This window comes from Pelodiscus sinensis, chromosome 13 (genome assembly GCF_049634645.1).
Source record: "Pelodiscus sinensis isolate JC-2024 chromosome 13, ASM4963464v1, whole genome shotgun sequence".
NCBI classification, from domain to species: Eukaryota; Metazoa; Chordata; order Testudines; family Trionychidae; genus Pelodiscus; species Pelodiscus sinensis.
This window is the reverse complement of record NC_134723.1, coordinates 20,249,356-20,276,686: the sequence shown is the minus strand read 5'-3', so window position 1 is coordinate 20,276,686 and position 27,331 is coordinate 20,249,356. Positions and strand designations below refer to the sequence as shown.

The window sequence follows — 27,331 nt, the reverse complement described above, 5'->3', positions numbered from 1 at the left end:
TAAATGAAGCAGCGATTATTTAAATTGCCGCTTCATTTCTCTTTGCCTACAACCCTACTCTACAAGGCTCCGTCGACTGAGCCATGTAGTCTAGACGTGCCCTTAATCACAAAAGTGGTCAAGACAGAAATAATGGCTCTACAGCAAGTGTTTGGCCACTTGGCGGCATGTCTGTCATGTGTGCAGGGTCATAGAATCATAGAATACTAAAACAGAAAGGGTCTAGATCATCCCTGATAGAGGTCTGTCTAACCTGCTCTTAAATATCTCCAGTGATGGAGATTAGCTTTGCCTCATAGCTCAAGTTTTCTAGATCTTTAATCATTTTTGTTGCTTTTCTCATGACCTTCTCTTAGAATTCATTTTCATCCTCTTGATCAGGAAGCAACACACACAGATTTCAATTCATGCTCATTGCCCCTGTCAGCTCAGTGTGCCAACCATTTCATAGAAGAGTCACTACATCAGTCTGCCCAGCACAAAGGCTGCCTGCTGTCCCATGACCAGACTGCAGAAGAAGCAATATAATGATACTCCCAGCCAGGTTCAGTACATTCCCTTTTTGCCCCTTTCCTTTCTCTCCATAGCTGTGTCTAGATTGCATCCCTCTGCCGACAGAGGGATGCAAATCAAGCACTTTGGAAGTGCAAATGAGGAGTACAGGCTCTGCCGAAAAAGCTCCCCTCTGTCGGCAGAGCCGCGGCTACATTTTGCTTTCATTTTCGACACTGCCTGATTGGCACAGCGTTGGAACATGAGTATGCAAATGAAGCCCAGGATATTTAAATCCCGGGCTCATTTGCACTTCCGAAGTGCTTGATTTGCATCCCTCTGTCGGCAGAGGGATGCAGTCTAGATGTAGCCCATGGTTTTTGGAGGGAAACATATGGCAGAATAATTTGGTCCTGGCCATACGACCTTTTTGGAAAGTGCCTCCCATGTTTCCTGTCTCCTGACGAACAGGGACATGGCATCCCTTTGGGTGGAACCAGGGCTTCTGAGACCTAGCTGTGCCCTTTTAGACAAATATACATCACCACTGGACGGCAGGATCTGGACAAAGCAGTACAACAAACCCTGATTGTTGCCATGTATTATCAGTTATTTTCATCAGTGTCAGTAAATGAGGCATTGAGGCAGCTACTGGTTTTTATTTTGTGCTTATTAATGGTAATACCTTTGTGCTAGCCCTGTTCTCCTCAACGGGTGAAAAACAGAGCTCCAGGAACCTGAGTTATGAGAATGCAAATCAAACCACACTACTTTGGATGGAGAAAGGAGAAGCAGTTCCAAAGGGTTACATCCCACAAGCGATTCCATATGAGGCTCTCAGGTATTATCGCACTGAGTGCCAAGAAATAAACTGCTACATAAGTAAAAGAAACAAACCTAATATCACAATGAATAGTGCTGAAGTGTCTTAGGGTATGTCTACACTACAGCGTTATTTCGAAATACCTTATTTTGAAATAGTTATTTCGAAATAACATGTCTAGACACAAAATGCATTCCAAAATAGCATTTTGCTATTTTGAAATAGCGCGTCCACACTGATAGGATGCTGAATCGCATTTAAGGCCAGCTGGAACAGGTTCTGGCAGGGCATGAGGTCAGGAGTTACCTTGTGTGGCTGCTGCCTGAGGCTATCTGAGACCTGTGCTTAAAGCCCCCCGCTCCTCCGGACAGACGGTTCTAAGGTTTCCCTGCTTGCTTGCCTACCTACCTTGCTGAGGGACAGCAATGCATTTTTTTCTCTGCGTGCTCTGGTTGCCCTCACTCAGGACACCACAGCACTCTGCAGCATGGCGCCGAAGCCGCCCCTGGGCGCACCGGTGTTTCTCCTAGACATGTTGCTGCGAGCTTGGCAGCATGTTCTGCAGGCAGTAACAGTCTCCCTGATGTGCCCCACTGGGGGCTTGTGCCTCATTCCTCCCTCACATCCTTCCACTTACTCCTCCCTAACCCCCCTTTCTGCTGTACAATAAAAGACACGTGTTCATTACAATAAAGCCTCTTTATTGAACAAAACTGGAGTGCGGGGGGGAATGAAACTGAGGTGAGACTGGGGAAAGAAGGTGGGAGAGGGAAGGAGGGCAGGGGGGAGAGGGGAGGGAGAAACCTAGGGGGAGGGAGCTGGCAGGGGGAGGCAAGGGGAGGAAGGGGGAGAAGCTCAGGGCTCAGGGTTGGGGGTCTTGCCGGCTCAACTGTCTCCCAGGACCGTGGATGCGGGGGCCTAAGCATCCCTGGGGATGTGGGGAGGAAGTGGGAGGGGGAGATGGAGTGAGAGGAGGAGCAGTAGCTGGGAAGGCAGCAGGGGCTGGAGCAGCGGGAGGCAGCAAGCTCTGCCCCAGGGTCGATGACCCACCTGGGAGGCACGGACCATCCTGCACCCCAGGATGCAGTCCATGGCACCAAATTAGGGGCAGGGGTCCGGGTCTGCCCCTGGTTGGGAGCTGCCCTCTGTGGCTCTGGCATATGCCTGCCGCAGCTCCTTTATTTTCATGCGAACCTGGGTTCGCATGTGGCCTTTGGTGGCCAAGCTGGCAGCCATCCACCTGTAGACGGTTGCCTTCCTCCATTTACTGCAGAGATCATGTACATTGGAGGCATCCCCCCAAACCTGAATTAGGTCTCTGAGCTCCACACTGGACCAGGCAGGCGCCTGCCTTTTCCAGCCCCTGGCAGGCTCCTGGGAGCTAGGGAATTGGTCCTCGGGAGCGATGGAGAGCCGGCTGGCACTGACTACCTGGCTCATGCTGGGGCCACTGGATCAGGTGCAGGGTCTGCTGGCTCTGGGCTGGCAGGCTTGGAGCTGGCACAGGCACTGTGGCCAGAGTCGACCCCTTTAAGAGCTCCGGGGAGGGGGGAGGGAGAGGAGTTTTCTTGGTTGTGCCCAGAGTGGCCACCAGGGCACCCTGAGAAGTGCTGGAGGCCCCTATCATATATATAGTAGCCCAGTGTCTGTGAGTCTGTAATGCTGAAATGCTGGCTGTTCCCTCTGGGCAGCCCATGCTGCATGGGGAGTGTGGGGCTCAAACGGCCACTTGCATGGCTTGCTCCCCCACAGCGGCCCAGTGTGTCAGCTGAGCGCCACGGCGGGAGGAGAAGAGGGGCGGTGATGTACATGGCCAGGGGACGGGGCCTGGCTGTGTATGTCACCACCCTGTTCCCCTTCGCTTCCCACCATGGCGCTTGGCTGACTTCTGTGCCCCAAACGGGACACTTGCTCCCCCGTGGCGGCCCGGCTGAGTGGCGCAGAAGTCAGCCGAGTGCCACGGTGGGAGGCAAAGGGAGGGCTGGGCGGTGTGCGGCATGACAGCGGCTCCAGGCCCCACCCCCTGGCCATGAACGTCACCACCCCGCACCCCTTCGCCTCCCACCGTGGCACTTGGCTGACTTCTGTGCTGCTCAGCCAGGCCGCTGTGTGGGAGCAAGTGGTGCAAGCAACTGTTTGGGCTCTACGCCCCCCCCATGCAGCACGGGGAGTGCGGAGTCCAAATGGCCATTTGGGCTCCGCGGTCCCCTGAGTGAGAGGCAGGAGGGAGAGGAAAAGAGAAAGAGAGAGACAGAGAAAGAGGAAGTAGGAGGAGAGAGAGAGAGAGACCGAGCAAGAGACCAGAGGCTCAGGAGAGAAGACCAACATGGAGGAGAGACCTGAAAATCCCGTCTTATGACGGGCTAATTGGCTAGTTTCAAAATAAGCGTCTACAGAATGCTTATTTCTAAATAGCAATTTCAAAATTGGTTCTATTCCTTGTGGAATGAGCTTTACCAATTTCGAAATAAGTCCTCCACTATTTCGAATTAACTTCAAAATAGCAGTTTGGCTGTGTAGATGCTGGTAAAGTTATTTCAAAATAATGGCTGTTATTTCGAAATAACTTTGCTATGTAGACATACCCTTAGAGACTAACAAAACATGTAGATGGTATCATGAGCGTTCGTGGCCATTTCTTCAGATGAAGAAGTGGGTTGGGCTCACAAACGTTCATGATATCATCTACATTTTTTTTGCCAGTGTCTACAGTGCTTCAGGACTGTTTTTTTAAGGTTTTTTTCAGTTACAGACTAACTCGGCTACCCCTCTGAAACCTTATACAAGTTATTCCTACAACTCAGAAGCCTTTTCAAATACAATAGAAATTGACTCAAACCTGTGCACAAAATGGAAAGTGGCAGCAAACAGAATTGTTACAAGGACAGAAAGGAAGTTCAGTTTGCAATTTTCACACCGCTACCAATGTTATTCTTTCCTGATTCTACACTGGCTAGTTCCAGCTGGGGTTGGAAGTGAAAGTCTCAAAACACATGAAGAAAGACTGTTCTGACAGCACTTTCAGCCTGCTCAGGAGCAGGGGAATCCGAGGAGACCAGACTTTCTCACAACAGAATCCAACCTATTTATACCGACCCAAGAAGTTCTAAAACTTCTAAAAGTGCAGAGACAACCCAACCTTGTAGTCACTCATAAGATCAGATATAGAGACAGATAGATAGATCTATGACTCTTTTGAGTTTTCTTTGTCACTCAGTCCCAGACTGAACACAAATTAATCATTTATGGATTTTGTTTTAAAGTGGATAAAATATCATTTTTAAAAGAAGAAACCCTACTGTTAATGACACAAACAGCTGGGGGGGCGGGAGGGCGAAATATCATTGGAGTAAACCCAGTCAATATCCCTCCATAGGAATCTGGGAGAACCTAACAGCTTCTGACTTTCAAAATGACTCCAAATGCAAAAGGAATTTCAAAGAAAAGACGAGAAACCTCACCCGTCCTTTCAATCACATCAGCCACTCTGCGGTCTTCCTCCACCTCTCCTTCCCCAGTCTGCCCTGGCATCTTCATCTTTATTCATGGAGATGAGTTCAGAAGCAGATGTTTTCACCCCCTGCCCTGGGAAGACAGGGAGGGGGTAGTCTCCAGTTTACGCGAAAACATCTACAAAAAGTTAGGCTTCCATACACTACATGGGCTATAGCTTTTCAAGCCCCCCTTGGACCATTATTGAGTTTGACATGTGTTGTTCCACTCCTGATGGATCCTGGCCCCTGGAACAGTCATCTGATAATAGAATAAAGTAACCAAGCTCTCTCCATGCTGCATATTTCACAGACTACGCCCTGACTTCATATTGTTTAGACTATTAGAACAATTTGTCATCCAACCCCTGCAGCCTAGCAGGATTCAGCCTGCTCCAGGAGAAAGCATGTCCTTTCACTGCTCTCCCAGCTCCAAGAAGAATAGCCAGCAGAGAAGCAATGCTAAGGGGCTGCATAGCCCAGCCATCAGCACAGTGCTGATCAGTATTATTACAAATCTCCTGTGCTGCAGCTCACTTTACAAAACTTAGAGGAAAGCAAGTCCCCTGCCCCAAAAAGCCTACAGCTAGGAGAAACAAAATACAGGACTATGTAGCACTTTAAAGACTAACAAGATGGTTTATTAGATGATGAGATTTCATTGGCCAGACCCCCTTCCTCAGATCAAAAAGTGAGTCTGGTCCACGAAAGCTCATCATCTAATAAACCATCTTGTTAGTCTTTGAAGTGCTACATCGTCCTGTATTTTGTTTCAGCTACCCCAGACTAACATGGCTACATTTCTATCACTATTCTACAGCTAGGAGAGACAGCATAGACAGGATATAAGAAAACAGTTCATGAAAAGCAGGGTATGGGGACTACCAGTGATGGTTGGAAGGACTCCTGGAAGAAGTTGGATCTGAAGTAGAAGAGAGTGGGCACCCGCTGGACAAAAAGAGAGAGGTGGTTCCAGGCATGCTAAAAGGCACACGTGACAAGGTGCGGGGCACCAGTGTTGTCTCTGGCTCCCAAGGGTTAACTCCAGCTCAAATTCCTCCTCTCCTTGCTCAGGAAAAAAGCTTTAGGAGTTGCCATTTGGGTGACAGAGCAGGCAGGGAGGATTGCTGTGGAGAGGTTGAGATCCACACTCAGGCCCATAGAAGTGAAACCAATCCCAAGGTGGGCATAGGGTCCCTTATGGGATTTTCTTGTTATAAAGACAATGCCTGAGGCAGAGCCCCTTCTAGCTGCTCCTGTGTTTGTCTGCTGTGCCATCCTGCCAGCTTAAACTTGATGTCCAGGGCTGGGCAATTTCAAACTTGTAGAGGGACTGTGGATAAACTGAAAGCAGGGAGCAGGAGGCCTTGGTGAAAGGGAGAGTGGTGGCTCTAGATTTTATTTCTGCTAAATTGGTCATCAGTTTCCAGCAGGTTTCTGAACGCTCTTGAGAAATGAACAGAGCAATTTCTGGCTGAGATCTGTTTGCACAAACACTAGCAGTCCAGCCATGACATCTTCCAGGCTGGACAGAGAAAAGTTCCCTTCTGACTCTGATAGACTGGCTGGCTATTGATCCCTGGATCCACGTGCAGGATTCAGCTGTGTAGTACTGTGGAGGAGACCTGTGTGAGTTTGGAGGAGGGACTCCACTGGGTTAAATCTGTTGGCCGGGCAGTTGGAGTGAGTTAGACTGCACTCCACTAGCTCTACCCACCGATTTTTGCATTGGTTGTCTAGCTGAAGGCAGCATCCTGTATAGCTTCATCCGTGCTGTGGGGAAGTGAACAAATTCAACCCTGAATAGCATGTATCCCCTCATAAGAATATAGTGTGCACTGCCAATGTGCGAGTATACCCATTAGCAAATCACACAGCAGTGCAAATGCTCCATGATTTCCAGCACTGCCGCTAAGCCACCCCAAACCTTTCATCATCTTCCAGGCTGGGAAGGATCCCAGCATTAATGATGATGATTATGTATATTCTCCCCATCATTGCAATATCTAGGCGCCAACACATAGGCGTGCACAGCCGGCAGGCATGTAGTTTAGCCTTGTTTGACAGCATCTGTCATCTAGTCCACCAGTGACCTTTGGCCAGTAAGTTTTCCTCTAGCTGCCAGCGCTAAGTGTGTGTGCCGATGCCTAACTGCACTGATTGTTAAACTCACTTACATCTCCTGTCCCGGTAAATTACCTCTGTCTGACAATCAAACACAATGAACCGTAGGCATGAATGGCAGAGCAGGGCCTCACAGACTAAGGGGAAGGCATCCCAGCCATCCCTCGCTGGCTCAGAGCTGTGCAATCCCCACACACCAAAGATATTTGAGCAGAAGAGCAGCCACTGTTGTTCTGCGATGTTCTAAATAGGTAGGTGTACTTCCACAATTTGCATTGCCTGATTGCTGTGTTTCTCTCCCAAAGGCATGGCTGAGTAATGGTGCCTGCACAAGTCCCCAAGCCAAAGGGATATTCCTCCACTAGATCCCTCTCCTTGGCTCAGGAGCAGGCTTCCCACCTTCCTTGTCACATGGATAACAGAAATCTAGAGTCTCCACATTTGTCAGCTAGTTGCCTCTTGCTTTAATTCCATGATGCAGCTGACCAGGGCCAGAGGGATATTGCAAATTACCCTAAACCATCCAACTGCGCACATAGCCAATCTATGTTCCTACATATTCTGTAGCTCAGAGCAGCCTGAGGTTATGTAAGTAGGCTCAGGGAATGAACCTGAATACACGATGGCTACGTCTACACTGGCCCCATAAAACGGAATAGTCATGCAAAGCAGGTAAGTCAGAATAGGGAAATCCGCGGGGGATTTAAATATCCCCCGTGGATTTAAATAAACATGTCCACTGCTTTTTTTCCGGCTTGGGGAAAAGCCGGAAAAAAGCGTCTAGACTGGCGCGATCCTCCGGAATAAAGCCCTTTTCCGGAGGATCTCTTATTCCTAAATCCCCCGCGGATTTCCCTATTCTGACTTACCTGATTTGCATGACTTTTTCGGAATTAGGGGCCAGTGTAGACGTAGCCAGTAGGATTTTATATGCTCTTGTTCACGAGTGGGTGGGTCTGTAGTTTTCTATGAGAGTCTGTAGGCAGGAATTCTTGCTCTAGCCTCAGCTTCTGTTGGTAGCAACCAGGAAGGCCATTTTTCCATCTCCACCTTGGCCAGAACTTCAGCTCTACCTCACTACCATAATCCACACCTGGCTCCCCTCAAGATAAGACACCTCCTGCAGGGTGCACTACCTGCTAAATCAACTCACAAACTGGGGCAGAATGTAGCAGGCCACTTGATATCTCACCTACCCTCTGCTGCATTACCACTCCAAGATTTGAATTGGCCAGCTATTGGTTTGGGGTGGAATGTAAAGTATTGGTTTTGACCTATGAAGTCCGACTAGGCCCATATGAAAGATAACACTGTCCCTCTGGGGTGGTGGTTTGTGTGTACCAATGCCCTCTTGGACTGAAACGGAGCTTGCAGCTGACAGGGAGTTCTCTGGAAGGAGCCCATCACATTGGCACTGGCAATGGTGAGGAGAGAGATGTGTCTGGCCTGGCATTCCCAGCTATGTGGCTGTACCAAGCTAAGCATTCATGTCTATGTGGTTTAAACAGAGCAGCTCCTTGGAGCCGAGCTCTGAGGGTATGTCTACACTAGCCCCCTAGTTCGAACTAGGGTGGCTAATGTAGGCATTCGAACTTGCAAATGAAACCCAGGATTTAAATATCCCGGGCTTCATTTGCATGTTCCCGGGCGGGCGCCGTTTTTAAATCCCCTTAGTTCGAACTGACTGCCTGTGGCTACACGTGGCAGTCAGAAGTTAATCCAAACTAAGTTCTTAGTTCGGATTAACTGTTACTTCTTCTGCAATGAGGTGTAACAGTTAATCCAAACTAAGGACTTAGTTTGGACTAACTTCTGACTGCCACGTGTAGCCGCAGGCAGTCAGTTCGCACTAAGGGAATTTAAAAACGGCGCCCGCCTGGGAACATACAAATGAAGCCCAGGATATTTAAATCCTGGGTTTCATTTGCAAGTTCAAATGCCTACATTAGCCACCCTAGTTCGAACTAGGGGGCTAGTGTAGACATACCCTGAGACTCTGCTTTGCAGAAAAATGGCTCACCTTTGTGTTTGCATCTCTCATTCCTGAGCTCTCCCCACCCCTAACTCCCCCTGGGCAGCAGGTATGGCTGCCCACAGACCTGTATCCCAGACAAAACAGAAAACTTGAGCTTTTTCTAGCTGACTAAATAAGTCCCCATAAAACCTCTAAATGGAAACAGAAGCTTGTAATTAGGAGAGAGATAGAGAGGGAGGGAGACAGAGAGAGAGAATCCTCCAGTGAAACAAATGCCCTTGCACCTGCCATATGCCACATTGCATCACAGTGAAAGGGGTGAATTACAGCCACAGACCCCATGCTTAGCTCCCCTTGGTGCATAGCCCCTTCTGGGCCAGACACACAGACCATTCATTCTTGCTGGGCTGTTTGCATACAGCACACGAAAGGGTTAACTCCCAGCAGCTGCTCCCCAGATGCCGGTTCTGGAATTCACATTTGTGTAATAATAAACCTCAGGGTGAGTGGGGGGGGGCTGCTTTGTCCCCCTTTCTCTCCTCCCCCCAATAACTGCTCTGCTGCCAAATGCCATGGGAGGAGGAGAAGAGCAGAATCCAGGTGCGGTGGGATCTCTTCCGACGGACTCACAGGGAGATGAATTACTGGGCCGCTAGGAAAACCTGGCTATTTTTCATGTTGCTTGCCCTTGCAGCGTTAGCAGCGGGGCGGGATAGGCAGAAGAGAGCTCTCTCCACAGTGTAGGACCAGGGTATAATTTGTTTCAGGAGAGAGCAGTGAGGAGAGACAGATGTAAATTTTATTTAGAGGCTTTCTCCTTAATAGCCCCCATCATGTGGCAGGGCAGCACACCTGCTTCCAATCGCCAGCCTCCACTTAGCACTAGCCCGGCTCGGGTTTGAAGGAGAAAGAGCTGCTCCATGATTGAGTTTGCCGCTCCCTTCCTTCCATGAACACTGATTTAGGCTGAGAGGCCTGCCAGGGCTGGAGGTGCTGTGAGAGGAAAATGGCAAGGTGGGGGAGAGACATTAGCTCCTAATTCAAAGGGGCTGCAGATGGATGTGGTGTGAAACATGGCACTTTCCCTTCTCCCAGACTCTTGCAAACACTTTCCCCCAGTCCCAGTCTGAGCGGAGATTGAATGAACGTAAAATTTCAAGTACAAGTCAAACCCAATGAGTTTCACCTAGGCTTGGAAGGGAATCACTATTCAGTCTGGATTTACTTGAAAAGGTCCCAGACCTCAGCAAACCTTGTGAGCCGAGATTGGCTCTAGCTACAATGCTGGACTTTCCCCATAGATGCCTCAGGGTGTTTGAAAAGTGGTAGAAATGTAGCCTTGTTAGTCTGGTGCAGCTGAAACAAAAAGCAGGACTGTGTAGCACTTTAAAGACTAACAAGATGGTTTAATAGGTGATGAGCTTTCGTGGGCCAGACCCACTCCCTCAGATCACTATTTGATCTGAGGAAGTGGGTCTGGCCCACAAAAGCTCATCACCTATTAAACCATCTTGTTAGTCTTTAAAGTGCTACACAATCCTGTTTTTTGTTTCAGGGTGTTTGGATTCACAGCCCGTAAAGGTGCTAGAGAGTTTCAATGTGATCTCCAGAGAGATCACAGCTGGGATGGGGCGGGAGTGAATTGATCTGGAAATCTGATCTGGACCCATCTCTACCAGTGATGAGTTTAGCACGAAACCCCAAACCGGGTGAGTATCGTGTGCTTCTAGATTTGACAGAGAACTTCTCATGCAGGCCCAGGTGACATTTTCCCCAGCCTGTTCCATAAGAAATGAATGGGGAGGATCTGAGGAAGCCTGATGCTATCTTAGGAATTTTTGCTGCCTGTGCCAGGACTGGCTCCTCATTGCTCCCACTGCCACATGGAGAGCGGGACCAGGCATATGTGGCTGTGAGTGTTGACTGAGGAGCGAGAAAGGTGGGATGGATTTTGTGCCTTGGCTGCGAATGCACGGACTTCAGTACTGCATGGCTGACGGAGCCTGCTCCCTGCCACTGCCTCATTTGGCTGCTGCACCTTAGCTGGGATAGCCCCCATCTACGTGGGTGGGATCGAGTTCCTCCCTCAGCCCTGTGATCTCAGACGTATAGCTCTGCAGCATCTCTTCTTCCCTAGCCCATGGTGGGAGGGGGAGGGGGCTTCTTCTCATCTCTTTTGATCCACACTTTAAGGAGGCCCCATCTGTTCCTGCTATTTGGCAGCTTCTCACCCAGCCCACCCTGTACAGGAAGTGGTTGGTGAGAGCTATCAGGCCGGGAGATCTTTTGAACACAAACAACTAGTTGTGGAGATGTGACACAAGGTACGAGGTATTTCTGTACAGGAAGCCTGACTCGCCGAGGCTGCAGATGCAGAGAAAACATCAGAATCCTGCCTTGTTTCATGGACAGCAAAGTGGATTCACACAGACCCCAAGAGGGTTGAATGAAATTTTCCAGTTTTCTATTTGATGGAATTAGAAAATGCTCAAATAAACCACAGGAATGTACCAGTGAACTCTGCACATCTGGGACAGTCCCCAGGAGAGGCAGGAAGGAAGCACTTCCAGAGACTGAAAGTGTCCTGGCACAGCCCAGGCCTGGTTCTCCATAAATCAGACATGTGGTGGTGTAGGCATGGCCAGGAGAAGCAGGTATTTCCACCACTACAGATCTTTTTTCAAAGCCTTCCTCATCCCTTGTCCCAGCTGCCTCCCCGCACCTGCATTCCGGATGCCCTCAGATGAACCTCATGCTCAGCTCATGCCTTGCCAGTTTCCAGAGAAGGTGACCTGAAAGCACCTGGCTGCCCCACGTGCAATGTTAGTAATGAGATGGGAAGAAACAGGTGAAGCTTGCATTGCCGGTGTCAAACTTGTGCACAGTAGTTACTGAAGGGTGGGAACATTTGCTGGCATTCCCAGAGGCACTGCTGCTTGTTCAGAGCTGTGGCAGGAACTAACTGTACCAGTGTGAAGGTCCTCCTCATCCACTCAACCCCCTGGGTTAAGTGGGTTCGCTCTTCACAATGCTAGGGAAACAGAAAGACATAAGTGCTAAGTATTAATAGTAGTATGATGAATTGGCCTGGAAGGCGAAGCTACTGGTAGGAGTGTGCACTGGAGGTAAAGGCAGGTGCAAAGGGGTTTCTTATTCACTAGTTTGCAGACACAGAATGTGTCTTTTCAAAATCCATCCATCTGCCCCTCCCCACCATCTTCTTTCCCCTGCTCTGCTGTGCACAGAGGTCTATGCAGGGCATGACTCACCACGTCTCTCTGTATCCACGAGGCTCCAAGCATGTGCACGTCCCAGCTGATTTCAGAGGAGATGGGGTGAAGGGCATGGAAAGGACTGTTGGGGCCTAGGTGGGGAGCTCACTCTGTTGCCTCTCTCCTCTGTGTCTCCTTCAAGCAAGTCATGTATTGACGTCACGACGCTAGAAAGAGCAGTTTGCCCTGGGGAAGGGCTCATAGAGTAAAGGCAAGACAATGGAATAGCCTATCAGATATGAAGTGCCACTGCTCCCCCGACCAGGGCGGGATATGGAGCAAGATGGGAGATCACATGGGTCAATGCTGAAGCCATGGTGGACTTGAATTAGACCAAAGGCCACCGCCTCTCCCACTCCTCTTTGTTGCATGATTCACTCGTGCATATTCAACATGGCTGGGACTTGTCGTGATTCCTTCTTCTCTTCATTGCATGGCTCTTTGACACCACTTCCCGTAATTATTTCTCACACCCTTTCAGGTCTGGATGTGATTCTAGATAATGCCACCTCCTCTTGGCCCCACCCCATCTCTGACATCCGGTTCAAATGAGAAGGGGCAGGGTGTCCCCCCCACACACACACCTTACTCTGAAATGGCTGTATTGCCATGGTGTAGTCACTGTAAAACCCTTTGGGATGAAAGCAACTCTGTAAATTTCTTGTAGAACTGTATGGCAATAAAATTCATTTTCTAATTTAGCTTTTTCATGTAGCTTACATGTTTTGTATCAGATATCATGTCTGTTCTTCTGTTTGTTTTGGGAGAATGGTAAGACTCCATTAACCCATTAGTGCCTTGGCAAAGGACATATTTATAAAGTCACCCCCCATTCCCCCGGCAAAGTTTAGGCAGACACACACTCCCCCAAATTTGTGGAGAAATAAGCTAGGGAATTTATCACTTCATGTTATTTTGGCCACTGGAGGGCTCCCATATTGTTCCAGGAAAGTAACAGAAAGACAGTAAGTAGCTGAAAAAATTTAACCAAAAACCAAACATTAGCACTATAGAGTTCAAACAATGTCTGTTCTCTAGCTTACATACATGCCAACTATTATGCAAATCAGGCTCAATTTGAATTCCTCAACAAAAAAAGTGCAAGTACAATGCGTCATGTTCTTCTCCATAAATATGGTACCCATTAAATGTTTGTGTGTGCTGTTAGAATGATTAGGTCTGTATAAAAAGCTAGAAGGAAGGAAGCTATGAGACCTGACTTGCTAGTGAATTTAGTCCTGGATAGATAAGCCTAGTTCACCTCTTTATCTTACTTGGCTCTGTCCCTGGCACTCTCATTATGTGGCACCTTAAAATTCCAGTTCTGTTATCTCTCTCACACACACATAGTGATTCACCATTGCCCTGAATCTTGTGCAGTCATTTATATCCAAACAAAGTGAGTGTGAAACATTAGCACTCTGCTTTGGTGGGATTTTATAATCAATTTGCACTAATGTAAATGTCAACCCCATTTGCAGGGCAACAGAGGGTATGTCTACACTACCCCGCTAGTTCGAACTAGCGGGGGTAATGTAGTCATCCGCAGTTGCAAATGAAGCCCGGGATTTGAATTTCCCGGGCTTCATTTGCATAAAGCCGGCCGGCGCCATTTTTAAATGCTGGCTAGTTCGGACCCCGTGCCGTGTGGCTACACACAGCATGGACTAGCTAGTTCGGATTAGAAGACTAATCCGAACTAGCTAGTCCGTGCCGCGTGTAGCCGCGCGGCACGGGGTCCGAACTAGCCGGCATTTAAAAATGGTGCCGGCCGGCTTCATGCAAATGAAGCCCGGGAAATTCAAATCCTGGGCTTCATTTGCAACTGCGGATGACTACATTACCCCCGCTAGTTCGAACTAGCGGGGTAGTGTAGACATACCCAGAGAAACAAGTCCAGTCATTACCAATTCCTATTAGAGAAGGCTATGCATAACCAGTCATGTCAGTAAACTCTCAGCTGGCCCCTCCTTAATCCAAAGGGTGTACATAGAAATCAGTATAAATAGAAATGATCCTTTGACCTTCACAGGTTCCTCAGTATCAGAAGATTGCAAAGCACTTTACATCCTTTAATAAATTAAGCTCCACAATCTCTGGCCAGTAAATATTAGTATACTAATATCCCCATTCTACAGACAAGGACACAAGGATATGGAGTTAAAACTCTAGTTGACAAGCTCAAAATATGAGGCCCAAGTTAGAGAGGGACCAAACACCCGTTCATTGGCTTCCTTGATGTTTGCCCTTGGAGTGGCTCTCACACCTGGTGCATAGAACCCACGGATCAGTACTTGCTCTTTTGGAAAGTGGATGTTTACCTGTCTGATGTCATCTCTCTCTTGTGTTGCTAATGTGCAGCAGCCAAGGGAAGGTGGCCAACTGGGGTGATCTCAAGAGGAATATATGTTTTTCTCTGACTCCCTCTGAATGATGTTTCCTTTCAATTTAACGTTGCTTCCCCTATGCTAAATGGTTCCTCTAATAAAAAAAATAACCCTCAAATCTTATCTTAAAAAGGGCCCGTTATGATTATTTTATTCTCTGGCTTCAGCCCAGTTGCTGTAGGGCCTTGATTTCATCATGCCTTCCCGCCCCCCCCCCCCCCCCCGCTTTGACATGGAAGGAGGAGGTCTGGCCTGGTTCCCATGCTCTGGACTCAGAAGGGGACTGGATTTCTTTTGGGAAGCACTGGTAATTTACATGAGAAAATACTTTTTTTCATTTTTGCATAGAAACTGATTCTCCTCACATGGCATCTTGAAAGCAAAACCTCTTTTCAAGATAGTGCAAACATGCCAATGGGCCAAATATGTCCCTAGGGTAACACCACAGATTTAAAAAGAATTACACCAGGGATGAATTTGTCCATTTAGCTTTCAAACCCTCCAATCAACCTCTGGACCTTGTTTCCCTTTCTGCTCCCCTTCCAGTTCCCTCTGCTCCTCTGCCACTGGCTCCACACTGCCCTTTTGCACAATCATTCTGGTGTTGGTGCAAGAGGTTCTCCTCCTCAGCTCCTGTCTTGGGATCAGCTTTCATACCAAATCACATCTGAAAGCACACACTCTCTCTTTGCCAGCCTGCCTCCATCCCTCTCTACCTCTGCTACTGCAGCTCATTGAAGCCTGAAGAGAGTGTCTAGGACACAAGTCATTTGACAAAGGTATTGTACTGCATCAGCTCAGAACTGGCCCTGGACACTTCCAGTCCTCTGGGCAAAGCCATGTGAAAGGCCACTCTCTGTACCAGGCATAATGCCTCCTTGACGCTATTCAAGTGTATAATTCCAGTATCATTGGATAGCTAGTCTAGTCTCCCTGACTGGCCACCTATCTATCTACATTTTCTCCTACTCTACCACTCTCTGTGCATCTTAGTGCCCTCTCAGATGTAGCAGGTGGCAAGACCTCCATCCTCCTCCCCCCACCCCCGCTTCATCTGTGCACCATCCCAACCTGAGCATTCCTGGGTTTGTGTTCACTTAGAACAGACTGTAAAGACAAGCACACAGGGGAGTGAAAAACATCCAAATGGAAAGTACATATGGGGACAATGGCAGGAATCAGTGGTAGAGTCTAGAAGTCTAATCTTGCTCTCAGTCACATGTGGGTAGATCAGGAGTAACTCCATTGAAGTGAATGGAATGATACTGATGTAAATCAGAGGAGAATCAGTCCCCAGAAGTTTGGTTTTATAAGGCACTTGTTTGTTGATTGTTCTGAGTTTATATTATTCTTAGAAATAGTTTTATCTCATTGGTTTAAAAGCATTAAAGTTATTAGACAGGAAAAATAAATATACTCTTCCTCCTCTCCACATAATATATGTATATATATTTAATTATTACATCCCAAAAACTACATTAAAGCAATGTTAAGTTTACAAAGTCAAGAACTTGGAAAGTTAGGTAATGCCAGGATTCATCTGGTTCCCTTGTGCATATATGTTATGATAAAGGCTTTACATGATCACATGCTATTTTTTCCATAGAACCTCTTCCTCATTCAAGTTCACTTCAAAGTCTTAATTCATTCCCAGGTACAGTCCATCCTGAGCATTGAATGAGGCAACAGGCTTGTGTGAAAAATAGTATGAGTTCATGTAACTACAGAATGTGAATAACCAATATTTTTGGCTGGCAGGACAACCAAAACAATTTTAAATAATTTCAGAGTTAATTGAAATGCTTTTTTTTTTAAGATGGGGAGGGAGGTGGAAGAGGTTTGGCAAACCAAAAATTGTTAAAGTAAAAACTTTAAAAAAAAGTTTCATATCAATCAAAATGTTCAACCCAAAACAATATGTTTCATTTAATTTTGAAGTTTCTTTACAGATTTTAAATGAGTTTTAACATACAATTGAGTGAAATTCAAAACAAAAATAGGAGACATTTCATTTTGGAAATTCGACAACACATCATTCATGGTTTCTGAACTGTATTAATTTGTTTACCCAAAATGATTTGCCAAAATTAACCTGAATTTTTGATTTGTTTCAATTGATCCATATCTATGGGTTTTTCCAAGAAAAAGGTTTTTCATGAAAAATTTTGCCCAACTCTAATTATAGGGCATATACACAATGGGTCTAAAGTATGATTGCAAAAACAACCTGAATGTAGGAGTTTCTTCATTTCTGAGTGTTTGGTTTTGTAATCTTAGTATTCTTTGTGTAGGTGTGTGTGTGTGGTGTGAATTTTGCAGGGAGACAAAGAGATTTGTACTTTATAGTAGAGTTAGGATGTGAGAGCACGGAAGAAGGAGCTCAGGGCGAGGAATGGAAACACCACAAGAGAGCCAAGAGCAAGGCTCCCACTGCTTTGAGGGGCTGAGAGACAGAGAGCTGGAACAGCCTTCGCTATCCAGACTCCCTCCTCTGAGAGATGGTGAAAAGCCAATGGCTCCTGCCCATTCCCTTCACTCCCTTTCTGGCCCAGTATCCTCTTTTGGCTGATTCCAAGCTCAATATGTTTCTTGTTACTTTGCATTTGTAACTAAATTTGGTAACACTTAATAAATTAACTAACTGGGGACTCGCTGGCTCAGGGTACTGGGAACAGGAGCTGGAGACGTTCACTTTTGGGTCACTGGTTTCAATCCAATCTAAGCTGGTATTGACTGGAGGTGGTTACTATCAGACAGATTTTTGGTGGCCAACATGAAGAAAGTTGTTTTTAGTTCATTTCCTACAGGAAACAGTTCACATCCTAAAACTCCTCAGATATTAATAATTGTTGGGGTTCTGCAGAATGACTTAGACTGAGTGGGTCAAGGGGAACGAACTTCAATGGAGACCTCCAAGTCAGAACTGTGGCCCATTTGCTTGAGCAGAATATGGGAAACTTGTCCTGGGGTTATTGGTGCTATGCATGCTCTATGGCTAAGCAGACAGTGCAGCCACCATCACTGTCAAGCCAGTAGTTTGCATCAGTCAGCACATTGGCTTGTACACTGGTATAAACTACACCTAATGTATGTTAAAATGCAGCCTGAGTGAGACAAGACTTCTAAATTAAATGAATGCCACATCGATCATCAATAGTCTGTTCCCGCTGGCTTATCAGGTTTGTAATAGACACAGATCTTATTGAGCATGGCCGTCATTAACACTCACAAAATCCACTTTTAATATTTAATGGCTAATTTAATAATTAATTAGCATTTAACAAACACACAGCACAGGTGCCTCCCGACTGCCTCTGAAATAGAACAATAAAGACAAAACAATGGCAATGTTTTGCTAATCATTTTAGTTTTGCTTGATTCTGCAAGTTTGGCTCAATCAAACTAAGTGCCACACAGACACCGCTTCCTCGCCTAGTCCTCCGACAAGCCTCCCAGGTGCTCCTCTCTCTCCCCTCCCAATCCACACTGCTGCTTTCCAAGGTAAAGACCCAACACTGGGTTCTGGCACACAATGTACACCAAACTCAGGTTTGCAGACACTCAGGCTCACCAAACAGTAACAAGTCCTTCCTTGGCAGAAGGCTTATTACAATTAGGTTGTTCCATGAGACTTTGGAGGGGTAACTTTGGCTCCTGCTAAAACCTGCAGAGCATGGCTGAGATGAGGTCTCTGACAGGGACGTATTTCACAGCAGAGTATCTGGAAAAAGGGACTTAATACTGTGGACATAGAAGAAGAGCATATGAGAGATCTATAAAGACAGCAAAGAAGAGCAATAATATGTTGCTGACTAGATGCAGGGCTCATGTAAGCAAGGACCATGCAAGTATCCCCCTGCAGTAACTAGGCCAAAGCTCCAGTCCACTTCTCCTTATTCCAGTCCATAGTCCTCGCACAGCTTTGCTAAAGCACTTCCCTTATCATCTACAATGCCCCTGTCCTAGTGCCTCATACTGCTCTGCCAATGCACCTCACACCTGCCATGCCACATTCCCTGCTAGTCCAGCCCTGGGACTATCCCAGGACACACAGCTGGACTGATGCCTCTCATTCCAGAGCTGCAGCAACTGCTATTCCAGTCTTGCCCCTCTGCTGAACAGAGCCCGCCAATCACATTACGCTGCACGAAACACATGCTGGCTTTGTAATATGAAGTAATATCTCCTAGAGATTAAATTTAGCCAGGAAATTTTGTTCATATGTCACAAAATCCAAGCCAGGACTCAAGTTTCCAGAAGGGAACAGCAAATGCATTCACCTTTGATGCTACCTGCCCCCACACTGCTGCCCGCCACCCAGTTCCCTGCTGAGACCTCTCCCCCTTTGTGCGCCACATTTCCAAGCTCCCACAAATCGATCTGTTAATAATCATAAAGTAACAGTCTGTTATTAGTGTTCCTGCTAATTGCTTCAATCGTATATTAAACAGGCACTAATCATTTCATAAATATTTATCTGTTTTTAGAATGGCACTTTACTTAATGACTGACATGAATAAATCTGGCCACACCCCGAAAGGAACTGTTGAGGAGAGCATGGGAAGGTATCAAGAACAAACAAACGCAGCAAGTAGGTGTCATCCTCAAAACTAGAGATGAACTGGAGTGCAGGAAACCAGAAAGCCATGATCCAAATTCAGACCTGGTGCAAGTCAATAGTCAATTGAGATCCCCCACCCAGCCCAGATCTGAATATGGATCTGCGGCCCTCCTTGTTAATACTGCTGTTTTGTAGAGCTCTTCCCTACCCTTGAAACTTCCAGGTGGGGGAGGAGTATGAAAATGTCAAAGATGATGCCCCAGCAAGAATGTGGAGGGTACAAAGAACTGGGAAGAAGAGACTTCTTCAAACCATGGGGGTCTCAATTAGAGCCTTAGTGGCCCAAAGCTTCAGGGCAGGTTCTAAGACAAACTTACCCAACCTTTTTGCTAAGGCACTCGGAGGCTTCTAGTCAGCTTTGGGCACTTGTAAATTAAAGGCTTATTATTAGCAGTACTCGGGATGCACATGTTCTGTCTCCCTTGGGATGTTCACTTCTGCTGATTATCATATATTTTTAATGTAATGAATTTATGGAGATAATTCAGTCCCTTTGACTAGGAGTGTGTCTTACTTTCACATCCAGTGAGGATGCTGCATGTATGAAGATAGAAATTACCAATGCACATTACGTTTTTGTAGGGCTTTTTACCGCAAAGGCTTCCTATATACCTTGCATATTATATCTGCTGAGTACATCTTCAGCCATGACATACCTCACGTCTGGAATTTAGCCTCCTCTGGGATTGAACCCAGAAACTGTGTAACTGTACAAGAAATTTAATCAGATTAAATAAGTACAATTATAAGGCAATAAAGTAAGTTAATTCTATGCAAATAAGTAACCAAAAGGAATAAGCTTTGAAGCATGATCAGAGGTTGTAGTGCAAATCAAGAACACTGTTTTCTCTATTATTTATCAACGAGAGCAAACTTTCTCCCAAAATCCACGTTACTCAAGATGGCTGAGTTAGCACCCCGATAGCAAACGATACACACTGGTCATTATCAGGACTATCCTGGTGAGAGGACATCAACTTAGATGAACCACTGGATTTGTCTTTGAGTAAATTGTCACACCTAAGCCAATATGTAAGAATGTAAAATCAGTTAGTACACACTTTCATTTACTGGGGAGGAATTTGTGTCTGTGGATCTCTTTGTGAATGTACTTGAACAAGTGTGTTCATGAGAATGCATGCATATACATGTGTGTGCACATGATATACATATTTGTGCTGCATTAAGAACATAAGAATGGCCGTACTGGGTCAGACCAAAGATCCACCTGTCTTCCCACTGTGGTCAATGCCAGAGGCTTCAGAAAGCATGTACACAACAGATAATCACCAAATGATCCATCCTCCCTTTATTTGTGGGTTGAGAAGTGAAGTTGTTTTTCCAACATGTCCTCACATTCACTGATCCCTTTGCTTTTTAATAGATAACTACTTCCCATTATTTTCTCAGAACATGCATTTCTCTTCAGTCACATTTCCTTTCCTTTCTCTCCTTCCTTTCTTGAAGACAAAGAAAAATCCATGGCACGGACGTCTTCATGCATCCATAAATCTTTTGCGCGGGTTGAAATAGTGTCATTGAAGAAAGATCTTTTTTTGTGCAAATTTCAATAAATGCCAACGGAACAGTGCAGTAAATGATCCTGAAAATAAAAGAGCAAAAGGGAGACAAAGTAATGGCTGCCGAGGGTGGAAGAGAGCGAAACGCCTGGATTTAAGGCTGCCAAACAATGCATTTAAATAATTCAATTTGCAAAAGCAGAAAAGAAAGAAAGAAAAGAAAAAAAAAGAAAATGCAGCTTGTGTAACAACCCAATAAATGATATCTGAGAGAGCAGGAGTCTGGAAGTGCAACAGGGAGATAGGCCCTCTCCTGTTTAGGACAGTTTTCATTAAAATGTCAACAAAAAAATAGTATTTTGACGGATGAAGGTTGTAATTTCAGGTTTAATTCCAGCAGTGCCTCCAGGGATCCCGCTGATGTCCCTTCCCTGACTGCATCCTAGTATTCAGAGCTTCCTGTTGGCCTCTCACCGGATACTCTCACCAAGGCTTTTGGATAGTTGGCTGTTTGAGGGCATGCGGGAAGCTCAGTGGCTTGCAAGGGTTCCAGCTGGGCAGGTACTTAGTCTATCCACGTGGTCTGGGGCCTCATTAGCCAGCGCTTACCACAGGAGCAGGAAAAATACAGCCCAGGGGCAGGATCTGGCCTGTCAAAATCCCAGATCTGGCCTGCCACCCTCCCATGGCCCAGCCAGAGCTTTGGGCAGGCTCCCTGATTTCCACGTCCCTGCACACTGATCAAAGTGGCTGTCTGTGGGGACCATGTTCTCTATGTATGCCACACACTGGGATGGGAGGGGGGGAGAGAGCTTTATGCACTGTCCTTGCCCCCAGCACAATCTCACAGCTCCTATTGGCTGGAAACTAGCCAATGGGAGCTGCCTGGGCTGTGTTTGTGGCACAGGAAGTGCACAGCCCCCACTACCTTCCCCAGGAGCTTGCAAACAGAGAGCATATGGCCCACAACCAGCTACTCTGAATGGGTGTGTCTAGACTACAGGGTTTTGTCGACAAAAGTGGACTTTTGTTGACAAAACTATACCTGCGTCTACACTACCGCCAAATTCTGTCAACATAATGTCAACAGAACTCGGCAGTTTTGTCGACAGTGGTAAACCTCATTCTACGAGGAATAACGCCTTTTGTCGACAGAGTTCTGTTGACAGAAGACATTATTGCATCTACACTGTCTTTTGTGTCTATACGCTCATGTTGACAAAGCAGCATGTAATCTAGATGCTCTTTGTCAACAGAAGCTTTGTTGACTGTATCTGTTGAAAAAGCCTCTGTCGACAAAAGCCTGTAGTCTAGACGTACCCAATGGCATGCAAGGGAATGGAAAGCAGGGATCCTGCTTGAAGATCCTGCTGGGTTGCTGGCTGGGAGCTGCTGAAAGTAAGTGCCTCCTGGCTACAGCCTGCATCTGGCATCCTAGCCCCTTCTTCCTCAAACACTAGCCCCTTCTTCCCCCCCACTGCACCTCCGCCCCAGGTCACAACCCAAATCCTCTGCATCTCCATTCCTGTACCTATACTCCCCCAGACCCTGTATCCCAATCCCCTGCCCCAGGTCACAACCCAAACCTCTGCATTCCCTCCTGCACCCTTGCCCCAGGACATAACTCCTACCAGACCCAGCACCCCCTTCTACAACTCTCCTCCAGGTTAGAAACCTCTCCTGTGCCTATATTTATATCACCTCCCGGATCCAGAATCAGCTCTCTTCTGCCCCCAACCTCCATCCCAAATTCAGTACCTCTTCCATTAATATCATGGAAGAGTGTGCCCCTTGACAATTTACCAAATTCTTGGAGTGGTCCCTCATCAACAATTCTTTCCCACTCCTGATTTATGCCAATGACACTGTAGAAATACCTCAAGAACTGATGGACAAAGACAGAAATTGGTTTTGAATTAGGCCTTTACTAAGCAGTAGCAAGTTATAAATTAAAGTCAATGGGAATCTTTAATCAGTGGTGCTCCATCATATACTGAAAGGAACACCTGGAGCATAGCAAGGGTCACATGGGTACCATGCTTGGATTTATGCCACCCAACCTTCAGTGCAACACCCTGCCAACATGCAGACAGTGCATCCAGCAAGAGCCAGGCATGGGGTGAAAGTAAAGATTGTTCTTCATGGCCTAATCAGTCTTTGGTCTCTCTGTGGAGACTGCATGTGGGCAGTATCCATAGCTGAGAATATGCGTGGTAACAATTCATTTCATACGGGCTTTTGGACAAGGCTGGCAGCAATGCCTTGGTTGGGACTAGTCAGTGCTGGCTACAGGTAAAAGGCTCCATATCTAGAGCTGGGTGAATAGCAAGCAAAAGCAAATCATTTGTCTGATGAATTTGGCTTGAGTCAATGATAATTTTCCTGAATGGATTTGTTATTTAGATCTGTTTCTGGGAGTGATCTTCGGTCCTATTCTTTGTTTCTGTATTTGTTATTCAGAAATGGAGTGAGTTTGGTTACTTCACACTGGACATAAGAGGGACCTGGTGATTCTGATGCCTGACTGGGTTAGTATCTCTTCTGAAGGTCAGGGTTCTTGAGCAAACCCCTCCTCCCAAAGCTGTGTGTGTAATCTGCTTTCAGTGAATCTCCTCAACTATTTATGCAAACCTGTTCCTATGAACATTGCTGCCAGTAACTCATTGGCTAGTATGTTGGAGGAAAGGAAACAGACCCAGGGTGGGTTTTTTTAAGCAAATAGATTTATTTCAGGTTTCTGAGGTATTGGCTTATCATTATCCCCTGAAGTATGTAGGGGCCCCTGCTGGCAGAGCAGTAATATTGCTAAAGATATTTGATCTGAGGGAGTGGGTCTGGCCCACGAAAGCTCATCACCTAATAAACCATCTTGTTAGTCTAAAGTGCTACATGGTCCTGTTTTTTGTTATTGCTAAAGAGCTCTGCAAAGGATAGGGAGCACAAGGAAATCTCTTACAATGTAACTAGTAGTTGTACTAAGACAAAGCCAAGAGAGACCTTTTGGGTGTGAAAAAAAACAAAATCCACAATCTTTGCTGCTGAAGTAAGGAATCCTCTTTGGACTGCCAGGAGACTGTGTTCAGAAGCTTATTAATGATTCTTTCTGACCCACAATTACTGCTCCTCACACCACCCCTGAGCAATTAATTAAAATTCCCAGCCAAAACTCCCTGGGAATCACTCTCAAAACACACTGTAGATTCCCAGGTGAGAGCAAGCCAGCTGTACATGTCAGACATACAGCATGGGATGCATGCAGCCTCAGTGTTCTACCAGCAACCCAAGTGGGACCTAGGAGAGGAGCAGACAGAGGAGGAGAGGGGGTAGGCATGCTGTGGCAGATTTCTATAAAATCAAATATTAGAATTTTCAAAGTTATGCACCCAGCTCCCTCTGAATTTCGAAGGGATTTAATTACTGAATTTTCTTAGTCTCCTTTGAAAATCTCATCCTAGAGCAATGAATGTCTGAAGAGAGAGATTGGCCTCAAGCAAACTACAAATCCAAACATTCCCAGACTCTGGGTGAGGGGAAGGATGTGTCAAAATCTGGATCCCAAATGAAATTTTCCATGTGTTAAACTGTGATCTCTGACCCAAACCTAGATTTGCGGCACTGCTTTAGGCCCTTCTTGGCTAAAAGGTTTTGCTTACAGAGATGCTGATGGGTGTTCTTATTTTTTAACCTATATGGTTGGGTCAGATTCTGCCCTTTCTAACAGCTCAGAAGCACATCTGAAGACACTGGTGGCGTATGGGGGGGTGGCGCATGGGGGGTGGCCCATATTGAATAATTCATTCAAAATAGATTTTTTAAAACCCTGACTAGTGTAGATTCCCAGCTGCTGCCAAAAGTTCCAGCAATGCCCAGATAAAATATATCTGTTTTGCTGCTGGATGCTGTTGTGCTATCTAATGTCCCAAACAGGTCATTAGCTTGGTATAAATTCCAGGAGCCACCAATGGAATTCTTCATAGAGTCTCTGCTGTGCTTTTCTGAAGGAACAGAATCCCCACAGATCCATTGCTCCCTCCTAGAGCTACTTGCCAAGTGAACCCAGTGTCAGGATTTTGACAAGGGCAGTCAGAGCAGAGCAAACCTGAGGCTGAGAGTAGAGGAGGAGTTCATAGTCATGTTCCAGGCCAGGATCAATACTAAGGATTGCCGTCTGAGTTGAGTTTCAGTGTCTTGATCCAGAGCTGAGGTCCACATCAAGCCACGCATGCTGAAAGCCAGGAGTTCAAGAGCAAGAATGGTTGTGGTTACCTTAAAAATATTCTCACTGGAGACTACCCAGGGTTACACTAGTATGGGTTTATTTCCACTAAATAAAACTAAAGAGGAGAAAGCAGCCACCAAAGGTTTAAGCTAAAGAAGATAGAACTCACACACACACATGCGCGCAAGCAAGCACACACCCCTCCATTCATTCACTCATTCACACCCATTTATTCCTGCCCTCGGGCAATCAAACACTTACACAGACATATGGGTTGCAGAAAGAGCCAAGGCATGTGGATCCTGGAGGGTCTGTATGCTCATCATGGCTGGAGAAGCTGGTCAGGAGGAAAGACACTGGAGGGGAGCTTCTCAGGATCAGTGGAAGGAAAAAAAGAGAGTCTCACGTGCTCCTTCTCCTTGTATTGTGTCTGAATGGCCCTTGTGACTCATTCACCTAGTCATCAGGGAGCATGCCCAGACTTCCCTTTATCCAGCAAGGAGCATGCCCAGACTGTGATGACTCATTGAAATGTGCTCCATTGTTCCAAACCTTCTTCAAACACACTCACACTCTCTCTCCATTCACTCAGGGGAGAAGGCAGCTTAGAGAAAGTTACAAGCAAGGTGGCTGCATGTTACAAAGATTACAAAGTTGCAGTTTACAGTAAATTTGAGAGTTACACAGATTGCAAAGATTGACAAGGATCATAATAAGTTGCAGTTTAAAACCTTACAGTTTAGTGTAGCTTTAGAAAATCCATGTATATAAATCTAGTGAGCTCAGGCAGAGGCTTTTTTATGCAACAGTTGTAGCAGCCACAAAAGATTCACACTGTTCCAGAAACATCCAGGCAAAATCCCCTTGGATTTGAATTTAAATGGGGGCAAGTAGCCAATCAGAATCCATGAGCTGAGGTGAGGTGAGACTTCCCGTGTTCTGCATCTGCAGCAGATCATTGGTATTGGAGCACAAGCTGGCTGGTGCTAGGTGGCAACATGCAGGTGTTTTTGCTGGCAGCTTGCCTGGCCCAGGTTTGAACGCTGCTGAGCCTTTCACGCTGTAGAATCAGTTGACAGCTTTTTGCTGGAATGTGGCATTGGGCACATTCAGTGATGCTGTATTTACCAGCACAGTGCCGTCTGCAACTGGCCCAGCATCCACAAACACCACCTCCCTCATTCTCTGACTGTCAGGCTGCCCTGGAAACCATCATAGGGTAGAAGTGAAACTCTGAAGAGGAAAACAAAAGGCTGGGTAAGAAAGGACATATGAATTTGTTGTCTTCCTCTTCCAGCATCATACCACAGCCAGCCAGCTAGAGCCTTTTCCATCCCATGCTGTCAACAGCTTTTCAATGGCATACACACTCAGACTTGCTCCAAGGGGGTAGAAGGCGTTTGTGGTTTTCTTTCGGGAGAGGATGGGAAGTTGTTTTTTATTTCACTGAATAATTTTATTGGTACCTTGTTCTTGGGAAATGTCATCAGGGGCCTCCTGTAAATATAACATTGGGACTGTACAGGATGGGCTGGAAAATCCACAACAAGCTCTCACAGACATTTGCACACAACACCTACTTGTCAGTGGGAGGAGTCATGTTTAAATACTTCAGTTGCTCTTCCATCTCCTCTGACTTTTCCAGTGGAAACCAAAGGAGAAAGCTTCAGCTCTGCTGTGTGCAGAGAGGAGTATGAGGGTATGTCTACACTACCCTCCTAGTTCGAACTAGGAGGGTAATGTAGGCATACCGCACTTGCAAATGAAGCCCGGGATTTGAATTACTGGGACTCCTCATTCCACGAGGAGTAACGGTAGTTCGAACTAGGAAGCCTAGTTCGAACTACCTAGTTCGTGCCCCGTGTAGCCGCGCTGCACGGGGTTCGAACCAGCGGGGTTTTAAAAATGGTGGCGCCCCTCTTATGCAAATGAAGCCCGGGAAATTCAAATCCCGGGCTTCATTTGCAAGTGCGGTATGCCTACATTACCCCGCTAGTTCGAACTAGCGGGGTAGTGTAGACATACCCTGAGAGAGAGAGAGAAAGAGAGAGAGAGTGAGAGAGTGTGTGTGTGTGTGTGTGTGTGTGTGTGAAGAATAGGTGTTCCATGGAAGTCTGCCACAAGGGCTATCTCCAGTAACACTCCCTTGGCAGTTATTAGCACAGATGCTTCCACCCTCTAGAGCAAGGACAGCGATTGTGTTTTGAAATCTAACATTCTCACAAAGCCTTGGCCTTTGGGAGTGATCTCAGCTGGGAAAGTAACACTATCAGCCAGAGCAATTGGCAGCAGATAAGTCTAGCAAATCCTTTCAAACATCAGGTGAGGAGGAGCAGTGAAGATGCTATGTAACATGAGGAACCAAGACAGCTACAACTGCAAACAGAACAGGTTAATGTACTTTACA

The 27,331-nt window shown here is 46.5% G+C and overlaps 2 long non-coding RNA genes across 2 annotated transcripts in view; one reads left to right on the top strand and one right to left on the bottom strand.

The window, feature by feature from the left end:
• The window catches only part of LOC112546147 (uncharacterized), a 42,051-nt gene extending 21,262 nt beyond the window's left edge, over positions 1-20,789 (top strand). Inside the window, exons 2-3 of the long non-coding RNA XR_003089779.2 lie at positions 19,052-19,155; positions 20,653-20,789. This is a non-coding gene — a long non-coding RNA (uncharacterized LOC112546147). The remainder of the gene's footprint in view (positions 1-19,051; positions 19,156-20,652) is intronic.
• On the bottom strand, positions 20,480-25,465 carry LOC106732165 (uncharacterized). The gene is made up of 2 exons (XR_012906878.1): positions 25,186-25,465; positions 20,480-20,788 (listed from the first exon to the last, which is right to left on the bottom strand). It is a non-coding gene; the product is annotated as an uncharacterized LOC106732165 (long non-coding RNA).
• Between the last annotated feature and the right edge of the window lie 1,866 nt (positions 25,466-27,331).